Source organism: Aythya ferina (assembly GCF_964211825.1).
Source record: "Aythya ferina genome assembly, chromosome: 21".
In the NCBI taxonomy this organism is placed as follows: Eukaryota; Metazoa; Chordata; class Aves; order Anseriformes; family Anatidae; genus Aythya; species Aythya ferina.
In genome coordinates, this window is record NC_140319.1 from 191,500 (window position 1) to 211,056 (window position 19,557).

Consider the following 19,557-nt stretch of genomic DNA (forward strand, 5'->3'; position numbering starts at 1 on the left):
CCCCGGCTCAAGCAAGGCTGCCTAGAGACGGGTGGACACACTGGGCACCACCGGAAAGGGCCTGGCTTCATCTTCTTTGGACCCTCTCTTTGCAGATTTATATATAGCAAAGAGATTCCCCTCCGCCCCCTCCCCCGAGCCCGCTCTTCTCCAGGACGAACAGTCCCAGCTCTCTGTCTCTCCTCGTAGCAGAGATGCTCCAGTCCTGCACCCAGGAGTGGCTCGGCTGCCGCTCACTGTCTCTCTCCGCTCTGTCCATGCCTTTCCTGCACTGGGGAGCCTCCAACTGGACCCAGTCCTCCAGCTGTGGCCTCACCACAGCTGAGCTGAGGGGAACAATCACAGCAAGCTGCTGGCAGCGCTGCTCCTAATTCAGCCCAGGGAAAAGCCACTGCCAGGGAAAACTGAGGCTAAAACTTGTCGGAGTACCTCAGCCTTCTCCACGTCGATTGTCACTAGTTCTCCTGCCTTGTTTATCAGGACAGTTGCGTTTCATGGAATCTTCCTCTTCAGAACAACAAGGGCTTCCTCTGCAGAAGCCCTTCCTCATGCCTAATTCAGCTCCACCTCTGCTTTGGAGACCATTGCTGTTCCAGCCCCTTGTCTGCAGAGCTCCTTTCCAGCTGGGCACTCCTGGCATGGCATGGTGCCTCTGCTTCTTCCTCCCCAGGGGCACGACTTCAAACTTCCCCTTGTTGAACCCCATCAGGTTCCGTCAGGCCATTTCTCCTGCCTGTCCACGTTGCTCTGGCAGGCAGCATGACCCTCTGCTGCATCAGACACTCCTCCCAGTTCGGGATCATCAGCAGACTTGCCGAGGGTACACTCTGCCCCATGGTCTGGGTCGTTCATGAAGACAAAGAGAGGATTAGACGCAGTGTTGACCCCTGGGCTTCACCACCACTTCCTGGCGTAACACTGGGGTAACTCCTCCCCTGGTGATGGACTTTGCCTCTCCTGTTTTCGGACCTCATGTGGTGCCTCTCAGACCAGGTCTCCAGCTTCTCCAGGTCCCTTGCAAAGGCAGTGCAACCATCTTGTCCCTCCGCATTTGGTACCAGCTGCACGCTTGATGAATGAGGGTGCACTCCACCCCAGCAAAGGACACGCTCCTCGCGCCGTAGAGGAAGGCCTGCCACACCCTTCCCACAGCCAACAACAGAGCAAGATGGCAGGCTGTGGAGAAGAGCAGCCCAGCACTGGCACTCGCTACCTGCTCTACCACAGCTCTAAAGGGCTGTGGTATGGTCCTGCCTGGTGACAAAGAAGGCATCACGTAAGAAGCAGAGGTTCTAGCCACCAGATACTCTTCTGTCCAAGTGTGAGCGTGGCTCGTCTTCCCAAGGAGCACGGGACATCTCCTGACAGTTTTCTAGCCATCGCTCAGGGCTGGAGACCCACAGCAGGCCTTAGAGCGCCCCCCGGACCTTTCCAAACCAGCACGGTCGCCTCCATATCTTGCCGGGTGACAGCTTGAACCACGCGGTGCCACCCAGTGGCTGCTGCCTCGGTCCCATGCTCTGGCACACTGGCCCATCAGAAAAGTTGCCTTTCCAGCCCCTGGCCAGGTTAGGACAGCAACCTTCCTCTTCTTGGTCTGTGCTCTACCAGTGACCGAGAGTAGGAATGTCAGGGCACGTCTCTGCTGTCCTCCTTTGTCTGCCCTTTCATCAGGGAGCGTGATGGCGTTTCAAGGCATCACCAAGTGGTCGGGCAAGATGCCAATGGCCTTGACAACACTGCAAGGAAGGCTATGTTTCTGCAAGTACAAGGACGTGAGGTCGTGACCAGAGTCACTTACACACCGGAAGCCTTGTCCCCAGTATGCCGGATACCAGCGTGAGGATGACTCACACCGAAGTTCACCTGAGGTTTCTTACAATGCCTCAGCACTTTCTGGTGACTCACAGGTAAGCGCAAAGCTGTCTGCTGATGTCACCTTACAATTAAAGGGCACTGCATGTGCCTCTCTGTCCCTTAGCAAGAGAAAACAAGTCAGAGCCTCTGGGTCAGTGACCGGCTTTGGGTACAACTGAACTCCCCAGGGGAGCCTTCACACAGCCCCACATGCAACTGGACCCTCTGTGTTCGCTCTTTCTGAGCAACCCGAAACATACCCCTACCCAGCATGGGAGAGGAATTCAAAAGATGGCCTCAGAAAAGCCATTCAAAGCCCCTTTCACCCATCCAAAAGTGCCCCCAAAGGAAGGCTTTGTTTACAACTGAACTCCCCAGGGGAGCCTTCTCGAAACCCCACATGCAACTGGACCCTCTGTGTTCGCTCTTTCGGAGCAACCCGAAACATAGCCCTACCCGGCATGGGAGAGGAATTCAAAAGCGGATCCAAAAAACGGGTTTAAAGCCCCTTTTACCCATCCAAAAGTGCCCCCAAAGGAAGTCTTTGTTTACAACTGAACTCACAGGGGAGCCTTCTCGCAACCCCACATGCAACTAGACCCTCTGTCTTCACTATTTCGGAGCAACCCAAAACATAGTCCTACCAGGCATGGGAGAGGAATTCAAAAGAGGGCCCCAGAAAAGGATTTCAAAGCCCCTTGCACCCATCTAAAAGTGCCCCCAAAGGAAGGCTTTGGGTACAACTGAACTCCCCAGGGGAGCCTTCTTGCAGCCCCACATGCAACTGGACCCTCTGTGTTCGCTATATTGGAGCAACCCGAAACATAGGCCTACATGGCATGGGAGAGGAATTCAAACTAGGGCCCCAGAAAACACGTTCAAAGCCCCCTTCGCCCATCCAAAAGTGCCCCCAAAAGAAGGCTATGGGTACAACTGAACTCCCCAGGGGAGCCTTCTCGCAGCCCCACATGCAACTGGACCCTCTGTGTTCACTCTTTCGGAGCTACCCAAAATATAGGCCTACCCGGCATGGGAGAGGAATTCAAAAAAGGGCCCCAAAAAACGCATTCAAAGCCCCTTGCGCCCATCCAAAAGTGCCCCCAAAGGAAGGCTTTGGGTACAACTGCACTCCCCAGGGGAGCCTTCTCGCAGCCCCACATGCAACTAGACCCTCTGTCTTCGCTGTTCCAGTGCAACCAAAAACATAGCCCTACCCGGCTTGGGAGAGGAATACAAAGGTGGGCCCTTAAATAGCGTTCAAAGCCCCTTTCGCCCATCCAAAAGTGCGCCCAAAGGAAGGCTTTGTTTACAACTGAACTCCCCAGGGGAGCCTTCTCGCAACCCCACATGCAACTGGACCCTCTGTCTTAGCTCTTTCGGAGCAACCCAAAACACAGCCCTACCCAGCATGGGAGAGGAATTCAAAAGAGGGCCCCAGAAATCGCGTTCAAAGCCCCTTTTACCCATCCAAAAGTGCCCCCAAAGGAAGGCTTTGGGTACAACTGAACTCACCAGGGGAGCCTTCTCGCAGCCCCACATGCAACTGTACCCTCTGTGTTCGCTATATCTGAGCAACCCAAAACATAGCCCTACCATGCTTGGGAGAGGAATTCAAACTAGGGCCCCAGAAACGACCTTCAAAGCCCCTTTCGACCATCCAAAATTGCCCCCAAAGGAAGGCTTTGGGTACAACTGAACTCCCCAGGGGAGCCTTCACGCAGCCCCTCATGCAACTGGACCCTCTGTGTTCACTCTTTCGGAGCAACCCAAAACCTAGCCCTGCCCGGCTTGGGAGAGGAATTCAAACTAGGGCCCCAGAAACGGCCTTCAAAGCCCCTTTCGACCATCCAAAAGTGCCCCCAAAGGAAGGCTTTGGGTACAATTGAACTCCCCAGGGGAGCCTTCTCGCAACCCCACATGCAACTGGACCCTCTGTGTTCACTCTTTCGGAGCTACCCAAAATATAGGCCTACCCGGCATGGGAGAGGAATTCAAAAGAGGGCCCGAGAAAAGGCGTTCCAATCCCCTTTTGCCCATCCAAAATTGCCCCCAAAGGAAGGCTTTGGGTACAACTGAACTCCCCAGGGGAGCCTTCTTGCAGCCCCACATGCAACTGGACCCTCTTTCTTCTCTCTTTCTGAGCAACACGATACATAGCCCTACGCGGAATGGGAGAGGAATTCAAACTAGGGCCCCAGAAACGACCTTCAAAGCCCCTTTCGACCATCCAAAAGTGCCCCCAAAGGAAGGCTTTGGGTACAACTGAACTCCCCAGGGGAGCCTTCACACAGCCCCACATGCAACTAGACCCTCTGTCTTCCCTCTTTCTGAGGAATTCGTAATGTAGCACGACCCAGCATGGGAGAGGAATTCAAGAGGGCCCCAGAAATCATGTTCAAAGCCCCTTTCGCCCGTCCAAAAGTGCCCCCAAAGCAAGGCTTTGGGTACAACTGAACTCCCCAGGGGAGCCTTCATGCAGCCCCTCATGCAACTGGACCCTCTGTGTTCGCTCTTTCTGAGCAACCCGAAACATAGCCCTACTCGGCATGGGAGAGGAATTCAAACTAGGGCCCCAGAAACGGCCTTCAAAGCCCCTTTCGACCATCCAAAAGTGCCCCCAAAGGAAGGCTTTGGGTACAACTGAACTCCCCAGGGGAGCCTTCTTGCAGCCCCACATGCAACTGGACCTTCTTTCTTCTCTCTTTCTGAGCAACACGATACATAGCCCTACGTGGAATGGGAGAGGAATTCAAACTAGGGCCCCAGAAACGACCTTCAAAGCCCCTTTCGACCATCCAAAAGTGCCCCCAAAGGAAGGCTTTGGGTACAACTGAACTCCCCAGGGGAGCCTTCTCGCAGCCCCACATGCAACTGGACCCTCTGTCTTCGCTCTTTCTGAGCAACCCGAAACGTAGCCCTTGCTGGCATGTGAGAGGAATTCAAAAGAGGGACCCAGAAAAAGCGTTCAAAGCTCCTTTCGCCCATCCAAAAGTGCCCCCAGAGGAAGGCTTTGGGTACAACTGAACTCCCCAGGGGAGCCTTCTCGCAGCCCCACATGCAACTGGACCCTCTGTGTTCGCTCTTTCTGAGCAACACAAAATATAGGCCTACTCGGCATGGGAGAGGAATTCAAAAGAGGGCCCCAGAAAACGCCTTCAATGCCCCATTTACACATCCAAAAGTGCCCCCAAAGGAAGGCTTTGGGTACAACTGAACTCCCCAGGGGAGCCTTCTCGCAGCCCCACATGCAACTGGACCCTCTGTGCTTGCTCTTTCGGACCAATCCGAAACATAGCCCTTGCTGGCATGGGAGAGGAATTCAAACTAGGGCCCCAGAAACGGCGTTCAAAGCCCCTTTTGCCCATCCAAAATTGCCCCCAAAGGAAGGCTCTGGGTACAACTGAACACCCCAGGGCAGCCTTCACACAGGCCTACATTCAACTTGAACCTCTGTGCTCGCTCTTTTGGAGCAACCCGAAACATAGGCCTACGCAGCATGGGAGAGGAATTCAAAAAGGAATCCAGAAATCATGTTCAAAGCCCCTTTCGCCCATCCAAAAGTGCCCCCAAAGCAAGGCTTCAGGTACAACTGAACTCCCCAGAGGAGCCTTCTTGCAGCCCCACATGCAACTAGACCCTCTCTGTCTTCTCTCTTTCTGAGGAATTCGTAATATAGCCCGACCCAGAATGGGAGAGGAATTCAAGAGGGCCCCAGAAATCATGTTCAAAGCCCCTTTTGCCTATCCAAAAGTGCCCCCAAAGGAACGGCGGACGATATCGTCCAGCTTCTCGACACGGCTCGCACCCACTCCTCTTGTGGCCGGACAACAGTGTCGTGGGAATCGCTGTCCCCAATCCACCTGAGATGGGATTCTTACCCCTGTGCGGCTAGCACACACGTCGCCCAGGATCGGAGCCAAGGGGCTCAGGACAGCTGGACCCACGCTGCCCGTGCATGCACACACGAGTCCTGTAATCGCCATACCGAAGCCGACCGAGGTCCGACCCGGAACCCAGTGCGGCTAGTGCAGACGTCGCCTGGGACCAGAGCGTGGGTGTTTGGAACGGACGGCTGCCGCTCCGGACGGGACAGAACCCTGGGTCCCCATGACTGCCAGCCCCCGAGCAGGCGGATGACAGCCTCACGCTTTGCGGCAAGTCTGGCACACAAGCTGCTTATGGCCGGACAACCGTGTCGTGGGATCGCCTTCCCCGATCTGCCCGAGACGGGACCTGGACCGCGGTACGGCTAGCACACACGTCGCCCAGCACCGGAAGGACAGAAGGAGGCTCGCCCAGCATTCGGGAAGGACGGCTGCCGCTCCAGACTGGATAGAACCCATGTCTCAGGGACGGACAGTTCCCGAGCGAGCGGACGACAGCCTCCAGCTTCGCGGCAAGGCTGGCACCCACATCGCTTGTGGCCGGTCACCCGTGTCGCCATAGGACTTTCGCACTGGCCATATGGGACTATTGAAAGGTGAATGAGTCTTGCTGATCACTCCTTGGCTCTCCAATTGACGAATTAGCTTATGGATGGGAATCAGGGAGTCTCGGTTAGTGCGATATTGCCGCCGGTGCACAGTTGTGGTAGCGATTGGCACTTGCTGTTCTTCGACCCTCAGCAACCCCACAACAGAGGGGTCCTCTGAGAGACCAGGCAAGGTAGATAATTGTTTAATGCCCTCTGTCTCTAAGGCAGCTATACCAAAAGCCCACCGGAACCCTTTTGGGTCCTTGAAATATCCTCTTCTAAGATAGTCTATGCCAATGATACATGGAGCATCCGGGCCAGTCACAATGCGGTGCTTTTCCCACTCATTCCCAGTCAGACTCACTTCAGCCTCCAATACAGTCAACTGCTGAGATCCCTGTCACTCCACAAATACAGATGGGCTCTGGTCCTTTATAGCTTGATGGCATCAGCCAGGCCCCAGCACGTTACAATGATTTGTGTTACTTTGGAACTGCCAGAATCATGACACCTTTTTTTCAAGCATTCTGCCAGTTTTTGAGGATTTTGCAGTTGTTCAGGGGTGAATTTCCAAAACACTGGGGGTGCCAGCTGCTCTAGATGCCTGCCCATATCCTCCCATACTCCCTGCCACCCACAACTATACTGCCTCCGAGCAGATCTCCGGATGAGCTTCCTAAGTAGTTGTTTAACTTTAAGCAGAATCTGAAGTGCATTCAGGAGGCAGAACAACAAGACTATGCTGGTCTGAGTATCCCAAGGATATTCAATATCTTGGAGAGCTATTGTAACAAGCTCGGAGGATAAGAGGGTGGTGAAGGAGGAAGAGACAGCGATCAAGTAAGAAAAAATATCTTCCCCTTTCCCCTCCACAGATTGACTCCCTAATGGAAAAAAGCAATAGGTATAATTGCTAATAGTTTCCAAGATACAGTTTCCAAAGTACAGAGTCAACGATGTTACTGAGTACAAATACCAAGTTAGAAGAACATTGCTACTGAAATCCCAAAGCATGATATTATTTCATTTAACAAGACATTAACCACTTCTCTTGCTTTGTTTGTTCGACAAGGAAAAGTTTCGGGCCATCCTGAAAACGTGTCAGTCAGAACCAGAAAATAACAATACCCCCCTTTTCTAGGGAGTTTCGAAAAAATCAATTTACCACTGTTGTCCCAGATAAATTTCCTTTACTGATTATTCCAAATTTTATTCTATTCCTGGTATTGGGGTTATTAAATAAACAGATGCTACATTGTTGAGTTACTTGTTTTCCCCAATGTGTTTTATTGTGTTCCGTAAGAACTATGGGCCATGTCAAATTAGAGGGTATTATTACACAGTTATCTTTTAAATATACTCATCTATCTGGTTTCATTTTACCTTTCAAATGTTCATGTATATAGTTTGGATTTTACCGTCTGGTATTAAAGACGATGTCTTCACCTCAGTTATTTCAGCTGCCTGTTTAGCCTCCTGATCTGCCAATCGATTTCCAATTTCAAAGTCAGCGTTCCCTTTTGGTGTCCTTGACAATGCATGATAGCTACCTTTTCTGATTGTTTTACAGCCTCTAACAATTTTAAATTTCTTCAGCATGCTTTTTTTTTCTGTTTTCCCTGAGCGGTCAGCAATCCACTTTCTTTCCAAATTGCTCCATGAGCATGTACCACGCCGAATGCATATTTAGAGTCTGTCCAAATATTTATTTTCCTTCCTGCTGCTAGTTCCAGTGCTCGTGTAAGAGCAATTATCTCTGCTTTCTGGGCGGATGTCCCAGGGGGTAATGGTTTAGATTCGATTACCTGTTGAGCAGTTGTAACAGCATATCCTGCCTTACGTTGTCCTTGTTTTACAAAGCTGCTCCCATCAGTATACCAAGATTCATCAGCATCTTCTAAAGGTTCTTCCTTAAGATCGGGTCGACTAGAATACACAGTCTCCATTGTTTCTATACAATCATGAGTTATAGGTTCATCCAGAGTTCCGCTAAGGAAAGAAGCTGGATTTATGATGTTAGTGACCACAATTTCCACATCATCTTGTTCTACTAATATTGCTTGATATTTTAAAAATCTTTGTGGTGAAAGCCAATGATTTCCTTTTTGTTCCAAAACTGTTGAGACCATATGGGAGACTAACACTGTCATTTTCTGTCCCATTGTAAACTTCCGAGCTTCTTGTATATTGATAACAACAGCTGCAACAGCTCGAAGGCATCCGGGCCATCCTTTACTTACTTCATCTAATTGTTTAGAGAAGTAAGCTACTGCTCGTTTATAGGGACCCAATCTTTGTGCTAGTACTCCCAAAGCTATCCCTTGTCTCTCATGAGAAAACAACCAAAAGGGTTTCGAGAGATCCGGTAATCCCAAAGCCGGAGCTTGCATCAATTCTCGTTTAAGTTGTTTAAAGGCATTTCGTGCTTCTCCAGTCCAGACTAACTTTGACTGATTACTCTTTATCAATTCATATAGAGGCTTTACCATTAGTCCATAATTATAAATCCAAAGGCGACACCAACCTGTCATTCCTAGAAAGGTTCGTAGCTCCTTTACCGTTTGGGGTTCTGGAGTCCGGCAAATGACTTCCTTACGTTCAGTTCCTAGTTCTCACTGACCTCCCGAAATTCCAAATCCCAAGTACAAATACCAAGTTAGAGTCATTACCAGATAGCTCATCGTCTCGTAAGCCATTGCTACAACACACAGTACCATAATGATCTGAAACCAGGGCCCGGAGAGGATAAACAACATGACAGAGTGCAAATACGGAAAAGAATGTGCTATAATGTTCAAGTTGGAAAACAAGCGCAGCAGAGTTGAGATTAAAGCAAACAGCATTATGACAAGTGACTATTAAGCAGGTCTAATACACCAATTTTAGTTTAACACACTCTGGTCAGATCTGCCGTTATCTCAACCTTTCGTGCCCCACGTTGGGCGCCAAGGGATCACCTTCCTCGAGCTGCCCAAGACGGGACCCCAACCCCGGTGCGGCTAGCACACACGTCGCCCAGGACCGGAGCCTAGGGGCTCAGGACTGCTGGCCCCATGCTGCCCGTGGACGGACACATGGGTCCTGATTTAAAGATCAAAGCCGAATTTCCTTAAGTGGTATATTCTTTATTGCAGCGCTGGATGCACGGGGGATCCTTCCACCTATCGTGCATGTTTGAAGTGACAAACTATCTCGTATTTATACAGCGAAACAATGAATATTCAATTAGCACCTATACATATTCATTACCTAACCCCGCCTACCCTCGCTTCGTATGCTAATTAGCTTATCCGTCCTTGCGCTTGCGCAAAGCCTTCCAAGAATTGTGGGCCAGGGTCTCCAGGATGTGGGCAGTGGTCTTTGGGAGGAAGGCCGTAGGTCTTCCTCGTAATGCACTTTCTTAATCAGTTGTTTTCCAGGCTGTAAAAATGCTGAGTTGTCTTTCGGTTTAACTGGGGGTCGGCGGATAACAGGATGTCTCAGTTAACAGGACATAACAGACAGTTGACCCAAGTTATCTCAAGTCTCAGCCTGACTGAGTGTTAACGGATAATGGGGTGTTTTCAAATAACAAAATGCTTAAACGTAACAGAAGGTCTATGGATAACAAGATGTTGTTTACTTTGTCCTTGCTAACTTTTAATCACAAGTTCCATTCTATCCTAAAGTAAGTTTATACAATATCATTTCACAAGTTTTATTCTATCCTAAAGTAAGTTTATACAATATCAATCCACAAGCTTTATTCTATCCTAAAGTGAGTTTATACTATATCAGTCCTGCGATCATCATACCAGAGCCGCCTGAGATCCAACCCTGACCCGTTGCGGATTGCAAACACTTCGGCCGGGACCAGAGTCCTGGGGCTTGGTAAGGCTGGCTTATGCTGCAAAACAGGTAAGAACCTTTGTTCTCCGGGACAGCCAGTCCCTGATCCGGTGGACGACAGCCTCCAGCTTCTCCAACCCTAACCCCTAACCCTAACCGCAACCCCAACACCAACACCAACCCCAACCCCAACCCCAACCCTGTCAGTCCTAACCCTAACCCTAACAGCCCTTAACCCTAACGGCCCCTAAACCATAACCATAACCCCAAACCTAATAACCCTAACCCTAGTTCCCAAGAACTATATATCATGGCAAGCTCTGGGCACTCAACATGGCCTCCCGGAAATCCAGAGTCTAAGAAATACATCTCCCGGAATGCTCTGGGAACCCAACATGGCCTCCCGGAAGCGCAGTGTCGGAAAACTACACCTACCAGCATGCTCTGGGCACTGAACATGGCCTCCCAAAAGTCCAAAACCCAAGAACTACATCTCCCAGCATGCTCTGGGCACCAAACATGGCCTCCCGGAAGTTCGGAGTCTTAGAACTGCATCTCCCAGAGTGCTCTGGGCACCAAACATGGCCTCCCGGAAGCCCGGTGCTGGAAAACTACACCTACCAGCATTCCCGGACAGTTGGCCTGACCAATCACAGGCCGAGTGTTCGAGAATTACATTTATCAGCATTCACTGTAACCCTATCCTTAACCGCCCTTCCAAAAAAGCCTCAAGCCCTAACACTAAAAAACCTCCAAACCCCGACAGGCCTAACCCAAACTATTTACCACACGAAATCCCTGAAGATCTATGCCTAAAAGCCCTAACCCAAACACTTAGGACGCTCAAAACCCAAACCCAAAACAGTAGGATGCTCAAAGCCCAAACCAAAAAAATTAGAACGCTCAAAGCCCTAAACCAAAAATTAAGATGCTCGAAACCCTAACCCAAACTGTTAAGACGCTCAAAGTCCAAACACAAAAATTAAGATGCAAAAAAAACAAAGCCAACCCAAAACAGTAGGATGCTCAAAGCCCTAACTCAAAACAGTAGGAAGCTCAAAACACAAACCAATACCCAAAACTTTAGGATGCTCAAAACACAAACTGAAAACATTAAGACACACAACACCCAAACTCAAAAATTAGTATGCTTGACATCCAAAGCCCTAACCCAAAAGAGTACGACACTCAAACCCCTAACCCAAACATTAGGCCACCCCTTTCGCCCATCAAAAATTGCCCCCAAAGGAAGGCTTTGGGTACAACTGAACTCCCCAGGGGAGCCTTCACGCAGCCCCACATGCAACTAGACCCTCTGTCTTTGCTCTTTCTCAGCAATCATAAACAAATCCCTCCCCGGCATTGGAGAGGAATTCAAAAGAGGGCCCCAGAAAAGGATTTCAAAGCCCCTTTCACCCAACAAAAAGTGCCCCCAAAGGAAGGCTTTGGGTACAGCTGGACTCCATAAGGGAGCCTTCACGCAGCCCCTTCTACTTCTACTTATTCTTCTACTTATTCTTTTTTTTAATCTTCTTCATTTCTTCTTCGTCCTCTTCATCTTGGACACTATGATGACAACTATGATGCTGGGATGATGCTGCGATGATGCTGTGATGACTCTGCGATGAAGCTGTGATGACGCTGCGATGATGCTGTGATGATGCTGTCATGACTCTGCTATGACGCTGTCATGATGCCGAGATGACGCTGCAGTGATGCTACGATGACTCTGTGATGACACTGTGACAATGCTGTGATGACACTGCTATGACACTGTGAGGATGCCATGATAATGCTGTGATGATGCTGTCATGACTCTACGATGACGCTACGATGCCGATATGATGACGCTGTGATGATGCTGTCATGACTCTGTGATGACGCTGTGATGATGCTCTGATGATGCTGTCATGATGCTGTGAAGACCATGCTATGATGGTGTGATGATGCTGTGATGATGCTTTGATGACGCTGCGATTACGCTGTGATGACGCTGTGATGATGCGATGATGCTGCGATGATGCTGCGATGAAGCTGTGATGATGCTGTGATGACGCTGCAATGACAATGCAATGGCGCTGTGATGACGGTGCGATGACGCTGTGATGATGCTGTGATGAAGCTGCAATGACTCTGCGATGCCACTGTGATGACGCTGCGATGACGATGAGATGACACTGCGATAACAATGCGATGACACTGTGATGACGCTGTGATGACCCTGCAATGACAATGCGATGATGCTCTGATGACGCAGTGGTGATGCTGGGATGATGCTGTGATGACACTGTGATGATGCTGCAATGACTATGCGATAACATTGCGATGACACAGTGATGATGCTGTGACGACACTGTGATTACGCTGCGATGAAAATGCCATGACTCCGTGATAACACATTTTTGACTCAGTGATGATGCTGTGATGATGCTGTGATGACACTGTGATGGCTTTGGGATGATGCTGTGACTATGCTGTGATGAAGCTGTGATGATGCTGTGATGATGCTGCGATGACGCTGTGATGATGCTTTGATGACGCTGCAATTACGCTGTGATGACGCTGTGATGATGCGATGACGCTGCGATGATGCTGTGATGACACTGTGATAACGCTTCTATGAAGATGCGATGACTCTGTGATGACGCTGCGATGAAACTTGTCTTAAACTGAGATGACCCTGCACTGACACTATGATGATGCCGCTATGAAGCTGCGATGAAGCTGTGTTGAGTATGCGATTTCGCTGCAATGACGCTGTCATGGTTCTGCGATGACACTGCGATGACGCTGCGATGATGCTGTGATGACACTGTGATGATGCTGTGAAGACGCTGTGATGATGCTGTGATGATGGTGTGATGAGGCTGCGATGACGTTGTGATGACGCTGTGATGACGCTGTGATGACGTTGTGATGACTCTGCAATGACACTGTGAAAACGCTGTGATGACTCTGCGATGATGCTGCGATGACGCTGTGATGAGGCAGTTATGACCCAGTGATGATGCTGTGATGATGCTTCGATGAAGCTGTGATGACACTGTGATGATGCTGTGAAGACGCTATGATGATGCTGTGATGATGCTGTGATGATGCTGTGATTGCACTGCGAAGGCAATGGGATGACGCTGTGATGAGGAAGTTATGACCCAGTGATTATGCTGTGATGATGCTGTAATGATGCTGTGATTACGCTGTGATGATACTGTGATGACGCTGCGATGATGCTATCATGACTCTGCAATGATGCTTTGATGACCCTTTGATGACGCTGCGATGACGCTGTGATGATGCTGTGATGATGCTGTGATTACGCTGCAATGGCAATGGAATGACGCTGTGATGATACTGTAATGACGCTGCAATGATGCTGTCATGACTCTGCGATGATGCTTTGATGACGCTGCGATGACGCTGTGATGATTCTTTGATTATGCTGTGATGACACTGTGATGATGATGTCATTACGCTGTGATGATGCTGCGATGACACTTCACAGAATCACAGAATCACAGAATTTCTAGGTTGGAAGAGACCTCAAGATCATCGACTCCAACCTCTGACCTAAGACTAACAGTCCCCACTAAACCGTATCCCTAAGCTCTACATCTAAACGTCTTTTGAAGACTTCCAGGGATGGTGACTCCTCCACTTCCCTGGGCAGCCTGTTCCAATGTCTAACAACCCTTTCGGTAAAGAAGTTCTTCCTAACATCTAACCTAAAACACCCCTGGCACAACTTTAGCCCATTCCCCCTCGTCCTGCCACCAGGCACATGGGAGAACAGACCAACCCCCACCTCGCTACAGCCTCCCTTGAGGTACCTATAGAGGGCGATAAGGTCGCCCCAGTGCCTCCTCTTCTCCAGGCTGAACAAGCCCAGCTCCCTCAGCCGCTCCTCGTAGGACTTGTTCTCCAGGCCCCTCACCAGCTTCATCGCCCTTCTCTGCACCCGCTCAAGCACCTCGATGTCCTTCTTGTAGCGAGGGGCCCAAAACTGAACACAGTACTCGAGGTGCGGTCTCACCAGAGCTGAGTACAGGGGGAAGATCACCTCCCTAGCCCTGCTGGTCACACTGTTTCTGATACAAGCCAGGATGCCATTGGCCTTCTTGGCCACCTGAGCACACTGCTGGCTCATATTCAACCGACTATCAACCATCACTCCCATGTCCTTCTCTGCCTGGCAGCTCTCCAACCACTCATCTCCCAGCCTGTAGCTCTGCTTGGTGTTATTGCACCCCAGGTGGAGGACCCGACACTTGGCCTTGTTGAACTTCATGCAGTTGACCTCAGCCTATCCAGGTCCTCCTGCAGAGCTTTCCTACCCTCAAGCAGATCGACACACGCACCTAACTTGGTGTCATCTGCAAACTTACTGAGGGTGCACTCAATGCCCTCGTCCAGATCATCAATCAAGATATTAAAGAGGACTGGCCCCAGCACCGAGCCCTGGGGGACGCCACTAGTGACTGGCCTCCAACTGGACTTGACTCCATTCACCACGACTCTTTGGGGCCGGCTATCCAGCCAGTTTCTAACCCAACAAAGCGTGCGCCAGTCCAAGCCAAGAGCAGCCAGTTTCTTGAGGAGAATGCTGTGGGAGATGGTGTCAAAAGCCTTGCTGAAGTCAAGGTAGACCACACTCACAGCCTTTCCCTCGTCCACCCAGCATGTCACTTTGTCATAGAAGGAGATCAGGTTCGTCAAGCAGGATCTGCCTTTCATAAACCCATGCTGACTGGGCCTGATCGCCTGCTTGCCCTGCAAGTGCTGCGTGATGACTCTCAAGAGGATCTGCTCCATGAGCTTCCCTGGTACTGAGGTCAAACTGACAGGCCTGTAGTTTCCCGGGTCTGCCCTCCGGCCCTTCTTGTAGATGGGCGTCACGTTTGCTAGCTGCCAGTCAACTGGGACCTCCCCCGATCGCCAAGACTGCTGATAAATGATGGATAGTGGCTTGGCCAGCTCCTCTGCCAGTTCTCTCAGTACCCTCGGGTGGATCCCATCCAACCCCATCGACTTGTGCACATCCAAGTGCCGTACCAGGTCACCAACCAGTTCTTCATGGATAGTGAGGGCCACATCCTGCTCCCCATCCCCTTCCACCAGCTCAGGGTACTGGGTATCCAGAGAACAACCAGTATTGCCGCTAAAGACTGAGGCGAAGAAGGCATTAAGCACCTCCGCCTTTTCCTCATCTCCTGTAACTAAGTTTCCCCCCGCATCCAGTAAAGGATGGAGATTCTCCTTAGTCCTCCTTTTTGTGTTGATGTATTTATAGAAACGTTTTTTGTTATCTTTAACGTCAGTAGCCAGATTGAGCTCCAGATGATCTTTGGCCTTCCTAATTTTGTCCCTGCACAGCCTCGCTACATCCTTAAAGTCCTCCCTAGTGGCCTGCCCACTTTTCCAAAGATTATAAACCCTCTTTTTTCTCCTAAGCTCAAGCCACAATTCTCTGTTGAGCCAGGCTGGTCTTCTTCCCCGCCAGCTCGTCTTTGGGCACATGGGGACAGACCGTTCCTGCACCATTAAGATTTCCCTCTTGAAGAGCGCCCAGCCTTCCTGGACCCCTCTGCCCTTCAGAACCGCCTCCCAAGGGACTCTACCAACTAGTGTCCTGAGCAGCTCAAAGTCAGCCCTCCAAAAGTCCAATACAGCGGTTTTACTGGTCCCCTTCCTGGCCTCGCCAAGAATAGTGAACTCCACCATTTCATGGTCACTCTGCCCAAGACAGCTCCCGACAATCGCATCCTCCACCAGTCCTTCTCTGTTTGTGAACAGAAGGTCTAGCGGGGAGCCACCCCTGGTAGGTTCACTAACCAGCTGCGTCAGGAAGCTATCTTCCACGCTCTCCAGAAACCTCCTAGACTGCTTTCTCAGGGCTGTGTTGTGCTTCCAGGATATGTCAGGGAAGTTGAAGTCCCCCACAAGTACAAGCGCTGAAGATTTCGCAACTTCTGTCAGTTGCCTGTAGAACTCCTCATCCGTCTCCTCATCCTGGTTCGGCGGTCTATAGCAGACCCCGACCAGGACACTAGCCTTGTTGTCCCTGCTGATCCTAACCCAAAGGGACTTGACCTTGTCATTCCCAGCCTCGAGTTCTACAACATCGAAAGACTCTCTAATATAGAGAGCCACACCACCACCCCTTCTGTGCTGCCTGTTCCTTCTAAAGAGCTTATAGCCAGGCATTGCAGCACTCCAGTCATGAGACTGGTCCCACCACGTCTCCGTGATGGCAACCAAGTCGTAGCCTGCCTGCTGCACGATGGCTTCCAGCTCCTCCTGTTTGTTACCCATGCTGCGTGCATTGGTGTAGATGCACTTCATCTGGGCCATTACCTTTTCCCCCAGCCTTGCCATTGTTCCCCCTGGCACAGCCCCAACAATCCTTGCTTCAGCCCCATCCCCCTTCTTACCTAGTTTAAAGCCCTCTCAATGAGCCCTGCCAGCTCCTGGCCCAGGATCGTTTTTCCCCTAAAAGATAGGGACCCGTCTGCGGCCATCAGGCCAGGTGCTGAGTAAAGTGCCCCATGGTCGAAAAACCCAGGATTTCTGCGTTGGCACCAGCCCCAGAGACACGTGTTTAAAAGTTGGGCTTTCCGTGTCCTCTCTGTACCCCTCCTTGCCACCGTAGGGATGGATGAAAACACCACCTGCACTCCCGCTCCATCCACTAACCATCCCAGCCCCCTAGAGTTTCGTTTGATAGCCTTCAGGCTTTTCTCTTCAATGTTGTCACTGCCTGCCTGGACTATCAAAAGAGGATAATAATCAGAGGGGCGTACCAGGCTGGGAAGCTTCCTGGCAACGTCCCTGACCCTGGCCCCAGGGAGGCAGCAGACATCCCTATGGGTAGGGTCAGGCCGACAAATAGGGCCCTCTGTTCCCCTAAGAAGAGAGTCTCCAACAACAATAACCCTTCTGTCTTTCTTGATGGAGGCAGTCCTGAGGCATGGAGTCGACCTCCTCGCCCTAGGCATCCTCCTGGGAACACTTGCTACCTCTTCCTCAGCTACTGGTCTGTCGAGCTCCAGGGCCTCAAACCTGTTGTGTAAGGGCACCTGGGAAGGCGGAGCCGGAAGGGGAGGGCATCTCCTGCGATGTCGAGCAGGGACCTGTTTCCATTCCTCCTGAACTCCCAGATTCCCTCCCTCTGCCCGACGGCTACAGGGCAGGGGGTCCACCCCCATTTGGGGTGTCTCACCTCGATACCTCTCCTTGAGGCCCTGCAGGGAGTTACTCCACAAGTCTATCTCTCGCTCACACTCCCTGATATCCCTCAACCTCTCCACCTCCTCCTTGAGCTCTGCCACCATGAACTTAGAGGATGCGGTGATGACGTTCCAATGACGCTGCGATGACCATGCAAAGATGCTGTGATGACACTGCGATGATGCAGCAATGACGCTACGATGACGCTGTGATGACACTGTGATGATGTTCGAATGACAATGCGATGACGCTATGAGTATGCTGTGATGACGATGGGATGACGCTATGATGATGCTGTGGTAATGCTGTGATGAAGCTGTGATGAAGCTGTGATGATGTGTTATGACGCTGTGATGACGCTGTGATGACGCTTTTATGACACTGTGATAGCACTGTGATTATGCTGTGATGATTCTGTGATGACACTGTGATGACACTATGATGATGATGTGATGATGCTATGATGATGATGTGATGATGCTGTGATGATGCTGCGATGACACTGTGATGATGCTGCGATGACACTGTGATGATGCTGTGATGACGCTGTGATGAAGCTTTGATGACGCTGTGATGATGCTGTTATGACACTGTAACGATTCTGTGATGATGCTGTGATGATGCTGTTATGACGCTGTGATGATGCTGTGCTGATGCTGTGATTACAGTATGATGACACTGTGATGACGCTGTGATGACTCTGTGATGATGCTGTTATGACGCTGTGATGATGCTGTGCTGATGCTGTGATTACAGTATGATGACACTGTGATGACGCTGTGATGACTCTGTGATGACGCTGTGACGATGCTGTGATGACGATGTTATGAGGCTATGAAGATGCTATGATGATGCTGTAATGATGCTGTGATGACGCTTTGATGAGGCTGTGATGATGCTGTTATAACGCTGTGATAGCGCTGTGATGATGCTGAGATGATTCTGTGATGACACTGATGACACTGTGATGATTCTGTGATGATGCTGACATGATGCTGTTATGACGCTGTGATGATTCTGTGATTATGCTGTGATGATGCTGTGATGACACTGCGATGACGCTGTGATGACGCTATGATGATGCTGTGATGACGCTTTCATGATTTTGTGGTGATGCTGTGATAACGCTGTGATGACGCTGTGATGATGTTGTGATGACGCTGAGATGACGCTGCGATGATGCAGTGATGACGCTATGATGATTCTGTGATGATGCTGTTATGACGCTGCGATGACGCTCTGATGACGCTGTGATGATTCTCTGATGACACTGCAATGATGCTCTTATGACACTGCGATTACGCTGTTATGACGCTGTGATTATGCTACGTTGATGCTGTGATGACGCTTTCATGATTCTGTGATGACGCTGTTATGATGCTGTGATGATGCTGCGATGATGCTCTGATGATGCTGTGATGACACTGTGATGACTCTATGATGATGCTGTGATGATGCTGTGATGACGCTGTGATGATGTTCTAATGACGTTCATAACATCATCACAGCGTCAACACAGCGTCATCACAACATCATCACAGCGTCATCACAGCATCATCGCAGTGTCACAACAGCATCATCACATCATCATCATAGCATCATCACAGCATCATTACACCGTCATCACATCTTCATCACAGCATCATTACAGAGTCATCGCAGAGTCATAACAGCATCATCACAGCGTCATCACAGCATGCGTGAGGTGTGAGCAGGTGGATGACCTGGTCCGCATGGTGACAGAGCTCAAGGAGGAGGTGGAGAGGTTGAGGGATATCAGGGAGTGTGAGCGAGAGATAGACTTGTGGAGTAACTCCCTGCAGGGCCTCAAGGAGAGGTATCGAGGTGAGACACCCCAAATGGGGGTGGACCCCCTGCCCTGTAGCCGTCGGGCAGAGGGAGGGAATCTGGGAGTTCAGGAGGAATGGAAACAGGTCCCTGCTCGACATCGCAGGAGATGCCCTCCCCTTCCGGCTCCGCCTTCCCAGGTGCCCTTACACAACAGGTTTGAGGCCCTGGAGCTCGACAGACCAGTAGCTGAGGAAGAGGTAGCAAGTGTTCCCAGGAGGATGCCTAGGGCGAGGAGGTCGACTCCATGCCTCAGGACTGCCTCCATCAAGAAAGACAGAAGGGTTATTGTTGTTGGAGACTCTCTTCTTAGGGGAACAGAGGGC